This window comes from Mus pahari, chromosome 4 (genome assembly GCF_900095145.1).
Source record: "Mus pahari chromosome 4, PAHARI_EIJ_v1.1, whole genome shotgun sequence".
Taxonomy (NCBI): Eukaryota; Metazoa; Chordata; class Mammalia; order Rodentia; family Muridae; genus Mus; species Mus pahari.
The window spans coordinates 94649528-94661712 of NC_034593.1; positions in this window are offsets into that span (position 1 = coordinate 94649528).

Here is a 12185-nt window from a genome sequence, read left to right on the forward strand (position 1 = left end):
CTATGACAATATAAAGTAAAAGCTGATGAAATGTATTTGTCCTGCTTCTTAATAAGACAAAGCCACATAAGAAAACATGCAAATTATAATTATTATTTCTCCATTTTCCTATCCCATTTCTGCTCCCCCTTCCCCTTCTTTTGTTGTTGTTTTTAGAGATGGGTCTCATTTTGTTGCCAGGGCTGGTCGTAAACTAATGGTTTCAAGGGATTTGTAAACCTTGGCCTTCAGAGTATCTAGGACTATAGGCATGTGTCACCATGCCTGACTAAATCTAAATTTGGTCATTACCATTTTATCTTCTTTCTCTAGTATCTTTTTGTATTAGCTCATATGTTAAAGCAAATTCTATTTGACTTTCTTAAAATGTTTGTTATAAAAATGTGCTTTTATGTTGCCGGGCACTAGAGATTATAATGATTTGGGTTATTTGGTCTCATGTAGCCCAGGCATTTTGGAATTCACAATGTTGTTAAGGATGACCTTGAATTCTTAGGGCTATGAGCATGGCAAGTTAGCTCTCTACAATCTGAATTACATCCTCATCCCGAGATTAATAATTTTGAGTAATTTTTTCTGTGTATGAAACGTAAATATGTGGAATAGAATGAATGAGCTAAAAAGACTATTGGTTTTAGCACTTTATCCCCGTTCTCATGGTATAATTCTGTGTGGAACCAGACTTAGTTTTCAGCAAGTTAGGATATTTTTCTCCTGGCTAAGATGAAATCCTCATCTGACATTGCGCACAGAGCAATGAAAAGGTTGCATAAATCCCTGGAGATGTGGAATGTACTGATACCAGAGCTGATATTCTCCAAGGCCAGGATTCCTGAAAAAGGAAAAATTGCTTTTAAGTGGTAGGTCATTTTCTCACCTGCTTTGAAGCCTGCTGGGTTAAATATGAGGGTTCAAAGAAAGGGTAGCCAGCAGACCAAGCTCTGAGCCTCTGATTCTGCCTATCTGAAAGGAGCCTCTTTATTTACGAGCAGCACTACCCTTTCCTTAGCAAGCCGGTCTTCACCCAGTCTGACTCCTTTCAGTTCTGTGCAGAGAGAGAGCTTTCTTCTTAGCAAAGCTTGGAGGGTATTGTCACAGAAGACTTAAAGGTGGTCTCTGGGGATCCATCCCACTAACTTACTGATGAATTCAGGCATGAGGCTATGCCTCTCGTGCTCTGCATTGATAAATGTATTTGAATGCCAAAGTCCCTCATCCAGTTTTAACTAAATAGGACAGTCACTGTGATGTTGGCAGAAAAAGAGTTAAGGCAGATATCAAAAAGAGTAGCAAATAAATTGTTTTACTTCCATGAGTTTTGCTGAGAGCACACTGTAGCTATGCTGGGGTGGGAACAGACCTTCTCTCCACATATTCCCACTAATCTTTATGTGGGAAAATGCAGTTGGATGGACCAGTGATGAATGTCAGAGGAACTCATAATTGGCTGGCTCCACTGTAGCCAGGGCCCTACAATTGCTTGATTAATTCTTTAAGGACTGTGTTAGCCAAGTTGCATGATTTCTAAAGATATAGAAGGTCAGTTCTTACACTAACAAAGGACCTCTCCACAAAATGCCTCACTGGGAATTCTTCGGCCCGTCCTAAAAATAATTAAAAATTTTCTTCCCAAATTACATTTTTTAAAATAATAAGCACATATAAATGCCAAATATCTTTTATCCACTATCTCTCATTATTTCCCCTGCTGGGGCAAAGATCACTTTAAGAGCTAGGGAAGTTGATAAACAATTATAACCATATGTGAGTATATAAAGTAAAAGAATATATGACTCTTTGGAAAGTTTCTAGTTTGGGTTTTTTTTTTTTTCTTAAATCATCATAACCAGTAATTTGAAAGTTGTTAATAGGTGAAAGAATATTTCCTATATTCTCCATTTACCTAATTAATGCTAAAAATCTATGATATCCCTTTGCTTAATATTATAGGATTATATTCAAAAGAGTGACAGCTGGGGATCTGGCTCAGGTAGAGTATGTGCCTAGAATACACAAAACCTTGGCTTTGATCCCTGGTACTATATGAACCAGGTATGGTGATTGTAACCACAGTATTTGGGAAGTAGTGGCAGAAGAATCAGAAGTTTAAGGTCCTTCTAAGCTACCTGTCAAGTTTGAGAATAGCCTGGGCTATATGAAACCCTGCCTCAGAAAGGGGAGGGGGGAGAGAAGTGAAACGGACAAATTTGTTTTCCACTTATTTGGAAATTATTTTTTAAATATTTTAAACTTATATTCCTGCAAAATAGTGTTCTGTTATCATATTATTACTACAGTAATGCAGCTGAGGTATTTTCCAGAAACTCTAGAGATAACAGAATGAGCCTGTGATATAACAAGTCAAGGTTTTTTTAAAGATCTATTTTATTATTTAAATTAAGTGTGTGTGTAAGTGCCTGTGTATTTGCGTGTGTTTGTATCTCTGTGTATCTGGGTATACATAACTGCAGGTGCTTATGGAGGCTAGAGGATCAGATCCCAGGAGCTAGAGTTATATGTGGTTGTAAGCCACCTGAAGAAGGTGCTGGGAATTGAACTTGGTTCTCTGTGAGAGCTATATGTGTTCTTAACTGTTGAGCCATTTATTTAGCCTCAGATAAAAACTTTTAAATGTTTACAATTTTATTCTTTTGTTATTGCCTCCAAAGTCTGATATCCACCTCACTCCCACCTTTCCTCCTCCTTTCCTTTCTTCTGGTGCTGAGAACAAAATCTAGTCCCTGTGCGTGATAGGCAATGCTCTGCCACTGAGTATAGCTCTAGTTATGAAACCTTTCAGCAAAACAGAAAGATGCTATCTGCTTCCTGTAGTGATTTTATCTGCTGCATTCTCATTGTATTCCCTCAGATACGTCTAGATTGACAGGTTGGAGAGGTAAGGGCTTGATATTCAAGTATATGGATCTAAGTATGGGCCCATGGTTTTTTTTTTTTTTTTAAGACAAGTAGAGGGGTGACGTTGTCATCCTAGTACTCTGTGTGTGTGCATGCGTGCGTGTGCATAAACAGGGCAGTTCCTGGACCTTATTGGCAGCTAGCCTAGCTCCAGGTTCGGTGAAGATAAAATGAAAAGCAAATGAGAAAGACATGCACATCACACACAATCAATCAATCAATCAATCAATAAAATCCAGACTTAGATGTTTATGATGTTGCATGTGGTCTTTTGTTTGTTTGTTTGTTTTAGGATTTATTTTTTTCATATTTTTCAAGTACTGAAATCTTTCAAGGCGGGGAGCAAAAGAATAACAGAGTAATATGTCACAACCAGATCACTTCCTCAGAGCTTAATCTGAAGCTTCAGGAAGGCCTGTCTTACACACACCTGTCAAGTGACATTCTCAGAAATGTCCCATGAGTATTTCTGTTAGTGTATTTAATCATTTCTTCAATCAAAATGAGTCTCAGTACCAAAGTTTAGAACACTCGTCACTATTACTAATAAGTATATTGCTTTATCAGCTGTATTTGACAGCTGTATGTGGACTGCTTAGCAGTTTTGAAAAGACTTCTGCTTAGACATTAGTATGGGTTACTTATCCCACACTCATCATTCTGTCTATGTTAGGTTTCAGTTTAGAAAATGTACTTATTTCTTGGTTTTGAAGAGTCTTTGTCTTGCAGATGCATTGAAGTTCTTCAAATGGAGAAAATAGTGGAATACAAAAGAAAGCTGTAGTCCTGCGGAGTGTGTTTTAGGTTTCTTCCCAAGTAGAGTTTCATGTCCATTCCCAGTAAATCAAATTTCTAATATTCAGAAGAACCAAATTAATAATATTATTTAAGGTATTAAGCACTTTAGTTTTCAGATTTATTTTTATAGACTTTATACTTACACTCTTATTGGAAGATAAATTATTGTACAGTGTTATCGCTGGGAATTTTGAGTCCTGAAAGTTAATTGCCTAAAATTTCACAATATATAAGGCAGCCTATTATTACTTTTAGTCAGTGTGTATATTTTTTGTTTCAGTAACACATCAGAAGTGATTCGTGTATTTAATCTCAACCCTCAGGAGATTGAGACAGGAGTTGAGTCCAAAGTCAAAGTGGGCTACATAGTTTGACCCTGTCTCAAAATACACACACACAGACACATAGACACACAGACACACACACACACACACACACAGCCTCACAATGTACTTCAATACAAGCAGAAAAGAATAAATTTCACACCAAATAGAATAATACTGAAGGAATATAGAATGGCAGAGTAGTGCTAAGTACAATGATTCCCACCTTTAATCCCAGCACTCAGGAGGAGAGGTTAGACTGAGGCCAGCCTGGTCTACACAGTGAGTTCCAGGCCAGTCAGAACTACACAGTACTTTTCTATTTTAAAGCAATAAAAGACAGACTGATGATAGCCAAATGACTTTGTTAGAAAACTCTCCTTGTGTGGGCAAAATATAGAGAAGAGTTTTAAATAAAAAGGCTGTTGTAGATTGCCAGAAAAACAGGAAAGGTGTTCAGGTTCAAGAAATGCTTATCATACGGCAAAGCCCTGTTGGTAAGTAAAGCTAGCTGCCTGGCTGGGAAACTTTTCACGCCTGTGTTTGTTGGTGAGCTCTGGGACTTTAAAACACAGACTATACACTTGCTCTTCTGGCTTCAGACCACTCCTTGCTGGTCAGCTACTGAAGAATAAAGGATGCTGTTTGGTTATTTGTACCAGGTACATAACAGAATAAACAACTTCAGTGTCTCTGCTGAAAGCATACAGAAAGTGTAAGGGAATGGTGGTCCTTGGCTTAATATTTCAAAGGGGGTTTGATTGACTCCAAGAGTTCAAACAAATTTTGAAGTTAGTAATTTTGGTAGCTCAGTAATAGCATCTATCTGCCGAAGTGGAAAGTTCTAAGTTTAGATTACCAGGAATCCTCCTGATTCACCCTCTTGAGTATTGGGATAAGGCTGTGTCTCACATCCTACACACATGCACGTGTCATACTTGGGACCAGGACCTTGTACATTCGTGGCAAGTATTCTGTCATTGAGCTACCCAGCAGCCCTGTTTGAAAAAGTTTTAATACAAAATATAAATGTGTTTCTTTTTGCTGAACAGAACAAACTCTTGGTCTAAAATATCACATTCTCTTTGCTAAAGTGGAGGTTTCAGGCAGCAGTTAGAGTTCTAATCATTTTATCAGTAGGTGTATCCCTTACTACTGATGGGGGTCTCAGATAAAATTATGTATATTTAACCAACTTAAGAGAGGAAATTATTTGTCTGTAATAACATTAAAATTTCCTTAGGGGCATGGTATGGTAGTGCATGCATTAAATCCCTAAATTCGGAGGCAGGGGCAGGAGGATCTCTGCGAGTTTGAGGATGGCCTGGTCTATATTGTGAGTTCCAGGACAACTAGGGCTAAGTAGAGAAAAACTTGTCTCAAAATCAAACAGTTGCCTTAAGGGATTGGCAAGATGGCTCAGCAGGTAAAGGTGCTTGCTGTACAAGCCTGGAGACCTGAGTTTAACCTCAGGAACCTATGTAAAGGAGGACAAAACGGAGTCACACACATACACACATGATCTCACATATGCATATATGCATGTGCATATACATGCAATAATAGACAAGTTTTGATTTAAGAATAGGAACATTTTTAACTTAAAAATAGGCATAAATTTTTTAAAGACTGTCTTGGGTCTATCTTGTCAATAAGAAGCATCAAGGGAGCTTCACATGATAGTCAACAAAGTAAGAGGACTTCATTATGAGAGTTCTTTGCATTTGAAATTTCAAGCATTCTGGAGGTTAAATATGCAGGTGGTGACTGTGACTGGTATGTAAGAAAGCAGCCACTTGAGAGTTAAGACGCCATGCAGGAACGTGTTGGATCTTGTTCTCATCTGTTCAACATGCTTCTGTCCTGAGTTCTTCTGAAACAGGGTTCAGCCTTTCACCCCCAATAGCAGCAGCATTATGACTGCAGTTTAATCCTCAGTGTTGTTAGACTCGCATCCAAAGTACAGCCACAGCTGTTCTTGGCGGGCAAATGCATTGCTGTTTTTCTCTCAGTCGCAGCAAGATACAAAAATGTTCTCTGGCGAGGGTGTGGATGAAGGCACTTTACTAATCTTATACATAATTCATCCTCTGTTGCTGGGGTACTCAGGCTTGAAGCTCTGCCCTCTGATAAAGTTCAGCTGGATTTTTATTTACTTGACTCTGATCCCTTTGGGGGTTTAGCCTTTCCTGGGAGCCCAGGGATTCTAATTTAGCTAAGCCCTGACTGTGAAGTCTGTTCTTATTCATTTGCTCTTGGTCTATTTTAGCTATTGTAATACCACCTTTTAAAAACAAAACAAAAACTACACTGGAACATGCAGTTCAGAGAGTCTTGGATACTCTGACAAAAAGCTTTCAGTATCAGCCTGTTGAATGGAAGAACTCCAAAAGGCTTATCTTAATTTGTTTTCAAGTTTAGACGTTTAAAAGAGCCTCAGCATTAAAAAGAATATGCTAACTAGTAAGCACGCCATAAACCTTCGAGTTTCAAATTCATTGCATTAAGATCTTACTACTAATGGATTTGTTTGTCTGTTTTGTGTTTTATGCATGTGTGCTTAGGTGTGCAATGCCACTGCCTAGTGTGTGCATGTGAAGCCAGACATCAACACTGGATTTTTTTTTTTTTCTTTTTTCTTTTCACTCTCCACCTTATAGTTTGAGACAGTGTCTCTCACTGGACCCGGCACAGACACATTGGCTAGCTGTCTCTTCCCTCCCAGTCCTGGGGTTATAGGGACACACCCGCTGTGCCTGGCCTTTTAAATAGATGCTAGGGGCTCAAACTCAGGTCTTCATGTTAATGCTGCAAGCACTTTACCAGCTGAGCCAACCCCCCAGCCCTTGTTAGTTAGTTAGTTAATTAATACAATAAATGAATATTTATTGGGTACTTTTATGAAATATAGATACGATTCTTGTTCACAAGTAGATCATAGTCTTGTGGTAAAGTGTTGAACAGGGCATTGAGATGTGCAAAGATGAGGTAGGGACTACTGCCACGGGAGAGAGCTCATGCTTCCATTTTAATGACAACAGAGGCAATCTCAACTCACAGAGGGCCCTCCTTTCAGAACCATCTGGCTAGAGTCCTTAAGTCCAGAAAGAAGTGTCTTTATTCTCTTTCAAAGATGCAGCATAGAATATTTTCATCTTTATACCTCACTGCCTAAGTTCATAGTTTTGTAAATGTAGTATTCAGTATAATGTCTGTATGAATAAGTTACAGTTTAAGACATAATGAAGAGTTCCTCAGTGACATATTTAAGAAAAACCTTACCTCCTAGTCACATAGTAATGGCCATAAAAGCTCCTACCCATATATTTCTTTCCCTCTTTTATACCATCTCATTCCTGATAGTGACCATTTAATAATGGCTGAAGGAGATCCTAGGTGAAAATGAAATGCCATGTCATGGGAGCAGACTAGTGACTTAGAACTACTTACTGACTTCTGCTTATGCAGGGGAAAGGGGCAGGAGAAAATGTCCCTACATCCCGCAGAGCTCACACACTCACCCCATAGCTGTCTCCTGTAGCACTAATTCTGATAAACAGGCATGTGCCATGCAAGTTTAAAAACTAAACAGAAGAACTTTGGGATACAGCATTAAGTTCCTATTGTGCATGCTTGCAAGCTGGACTTTGCTGTTCCAACTCTGAATCCTTTACAAGTCTTTCTTTATTGGAGGGACCTCCAGAGTGTTTTCTTCCCAGGGAAGTGAAACTAGTTCCTACCTTTACTGTGACACCTCAGTCAAGTGATATGTACTAACTGGAAACCTGAAGTTATGATGTTAGGATACTCGGGTTTTGAAACAGGGTCTCACTGTGTAGCCTAGGCTGACCTCAAATCTCAATCCCTATTGCTTCATTGTACATAGTGTACACTAGAATAACAGTGTACATAGTGTAAAATGGACATGGAACCTGTGGCTGGTGAGCTTATACAAATCAAATAATCAGTGAAAGTGATTAAATGATGTAGCGTGTGGAGTGGAAGTGTAGGCTAGACTAGAGGGCCAGAGAGTATACTGCAGTAACTCAGTGCCATAGCAAAAGAAAGGAAGTAGATAATCTAAACAATGACTTGAAGGCAGAAGATGGAGGCTTCGGAATTTCCTGGTGACTGTTACTCTCTGGCAGTCTCTAAGCTTGCCAAACCTACTGGAATAAGCAGAAAGGGCTAATCTCTGAGTAGGTTAATAGAATATCCACTTCTAGAGAGTAAGTTGGATGTGTGGTGGCAGTTTCTAATGCACTCTAACTCGTAACACAGTGGTAAGAAAGCATGCTCACTTTGTATGTGGTAGGGAGCCCATTCCCAGCCATTCAGTCACCTGCATTCCTGTGTCACTACTGACTGTGTCTGCTAGCATTCATTGGGTCTCTGGGAGGACTTAACTCCAGCCCTTTGAACTCCATGAAGCTGCTCCCCACCCTCACAGCAATGGAACAAAGATAAGGAACTTGGTTATTTAGCGTTTTTCCTGAGCTTTTATCTTCTGGATGGCATTAAGAGTAACCATATCTGTGTTTCAGCCTCAAATTCCATATTGAATTTTTTAAAATTGCTTTTTGAGTAATAGGTTTTCCCTTGTTGCTTAACCAGTCATGCACGCTGAGGCTTCCGTCTCTGGGCTTATTTTATAGTGGCTGCCCTGGGAGACCAGATGAAAAACAAGACAGATATTTTATGAGTATTGAAATCCCCTCCATTCAGAAATGTAAATAAAATAACCAGCACAAGCAATCAGCTTATGTCAGATTCCATGGGTTTACATTACATGGAGAAATTACAGTGCAACCTGAAACATGCTGCTTAATGAATTCATGGTGGTGTCACAATTGGATGTAAACCCCTGAGCTTTCCTTTTGTGAAAGGTTTCAGAAATCACCTTTAATAAAGTGCCCAGGAGAGGAGGGAAAAGCTGAGATGACACTAACAAACACCGTCCGCGAAGTCGCTACCTCCCTCCCAGCACCTACTCACGCCAGTTAGGTGAAGCAGAAACCTAAGCCTTTGGCCTTAGTCAAGGAACATTGAAATACACATGCTCAGAGCCGCACTGGGGCCAGCACACAACCCAGTATTTATGCTGTGTTTGAAAGTGGCATCAGGAAACTGAACAGAGTAGCAGGATTGCCCATGTAAGTTAGGGAAATTCTGTCAAGTACATTAGGTTAAATAAATATTCTGCTAAATAGCTGCTTTTATCAACCTAACAAACCACAAATCTAACCAACCACGATCTAGTTGGAGACCAGGGCTCAGAATTTGTCCACCCTTGGCTGTTGGTCCAGTGCCCTTTAGTGCATTAGAACTGTCTCTCACAAATCAGTCAGCTTGTTTTGTGGTCTCTAAAATTATCCTGGTTTCCCTCTATCTACTGTGTCCTCAGATATGATAAACTGTGACCACAAAAATCCAATATATCAAATGGAGTAAGATTCAGACAGGTTTTAAAGTTTGGAGTGAAGGGAAGAAATGTATTTTCCATTGTAAATTATTCCTTTTTTACATTCTTATTTCTTACACATTTGACTTGACTGATGTCAGGTTCTGGGCCTAATGCTACATTCATGTATCATATCTCTAGGCAGTTAATATCACTTGATTAACTCAGAATGTCAAATGATAAGGATCAGTAGTTAGTGATGCATAGCATTTTGATGGATTTCACATACAGCCATCTCTTTGAGTTGTTGTATGTGTACCAGATGAACTGATCTGCTTTCCCATAGATGCCCTGGGGTTCACCAACATAGCTGTTCTGTGGCTCTTCTGGGACTCTGAGCCTTCTGACACAGTCACCTCATAATAAAGCTCTGGACTCAGCATTCTGATTTCTCTGTATTCCCCAATGTATATAGTATATACTTGTTTGAAATTCCTAATATATTGCTTGTACATTCTTGCTTATAAGCCTCAGCACACACCAGTTCCTTCAACATAGAATGCCTTCCTCTGTCTGCCTTCCAGCTAGCTGTTCATGCCTTATCTTATAACATTCCAGCTCTCGGGCACCTCCTTTGGAAAAGCATCTCTGATGGATTTCATTCAAAGACTTTATTCTAAGACTTGTTGCCCAGTGTCTGTTTGACTCTGTGTAACTGCTGTTTCTGTGTGTTGTCTCCCAACATTCATAATGCTAACAATGATGGCCATTCCTTAACCCCCTTGCCTTTTTTATTCTACATAAACCTATGAAGGCCTACCGACAGCCTGTCCAAGGTCATCAGTGTCCTAGTGCAACTTTCTCCCTTTCCTTTTACTTGATAGTTGTATTCCTTGGAGAAATAAGGCATCTGTTGAGGGAAGGCCTGCGTGTCAGCATGTGGGTCCTCACATTTAGGAAATACTTAACCCTTTGATTTGTCCATCTCTGCATTCTTCTCGGACATCTTCAAGCTACAGACATGAAACCGGGAGTAGACCCAAAGATGGAAGTAGGGAAATTTCCACTGAAAGCCAAGGTAGAATTTTCCTTCCTTTTACACAAGATCTATGAAGCTGCTGTTGTCAGCAGCTCACCAGACATACTCCTGCTCTGACTCTTTTCCAGGAGTCAGGGTTAGTTTAAGAAAAACCTCTTGCTAGAAGCCATGACCTCGTACTTTTATCCCTTCCATCTGGTGTGCGGCCTCATGGGGCTGTGCTGCTATGCAGGAGGTGAGCAGTGGAATTCTTTAGATGATGACTTCTGAGCCCACATGTGGAGGCAGTTGGGGGTGGAGAGCAGGAGAGCAGTGAGAGCCAAGATGGATGGACCAAAAACTAAGGGTTGCTGCAGGAGAAATCCTGACTGTAGGTAGGTGTTCTTTCCCTAGCTCAAGCAGGGGCCCAGGTCAGAGAGCTGCAGTGTCCCAGTCTATGATTGATGAGTACTGTGCTTCTGCAGCTTCCCTCCTGACTTCTCAGCTGGGGTCCACCAGTGAGATGCGTAGGGGCTTTGAGGGCTGATCCTATCTTAACCAAGTGTACTCCAGTGCAGGACAGGGAAGGGTTGGCTGGGCTGCCTTTTTTCTGCTGTCCACAATTAAACTGAGACCCCAATTTTGAGTGAGTACAGAAGGAGGAACTTGAGAGAAGCAAGAGTTTTTGATCAAATAAAATCTGCTTCTGACTCATCTTAGAGATTTTTCTCTGCAACATAGGTCTCCTTTGTCTTAACTGTGTCCAGCCTGCAGCCCATAAGCCACATGTATCTGCACATAGCAAAGAATAACTATAAATGCAGCCCAACACAAAATTATAGTTACAAGCTTACTTAAAACATGACAGGCTTTGTGATTTGCCTGCACAGTTCTTGAGCAAAGATTTTTGTATTGTATTGCCAAGGTTGGACACAGTTGGTAGATGAACTGCAGTGTCTCAGCTAGCGTCCTGAGTGGGCTTGGGTGGGATGGTGGCTTAGCTCTCTCATCAAGGACTTGGTAGTGATTTTTTTAAAAAAAGAATGAAGTCTCAAAGGAAATTCAAAACAAGCCATGTTTTCTCATGACTACTTCCATTATGCATTATGTACCACTGGAAAAGAACTTAAGAGAAAATAAAACAAAAAAATTGAATGCTAATCTGAGGGATGGGGTGGAGCTACAAAGAATGAGAAGCAACGGCTAGTGAAATGCAGAGTTCTTTGTAGAGTGATGGTTAACAGTGACAGAGTAGGAACAAGACATTAATGAAGTTAGGGGAAAGTAGGCTTGGCCTTCATAAGCTCTGCTTAGATACTCTGCTGGCAGTCTAGGACTCCTCTATGGGTTGGGCCAGTTAACAGTAGTTTCTGTTTTGAAGTGCTGGTACTATGGCAACACTCCCCCACCCCCAAATCCTAGCATCCTCAGACTTTGAAAAAGAGTACATAGTATTTGAAGCTAAAGAAAACTAGGTTGGCATTCTGGTGGGATCATTCACTGAACCTCTCTGAATGGCTTCATAAGCAGAGTACTCCCCACCTCACAAGCCCTGCGGTGACGGTGAGCACTACTGCTATTTTTGTGGAATCCCCATCTTGAAATTTGTCAAAAGTTGAAACTGGGCCAGGCAGTGGTGGCACATGCCTTTAATCCCAGCACTTGGGAGACAGAGGCAGGAGGATTTCTGAGTTTGAGGACATCCTGGTCTACAGAGTGAGCTTCCGGA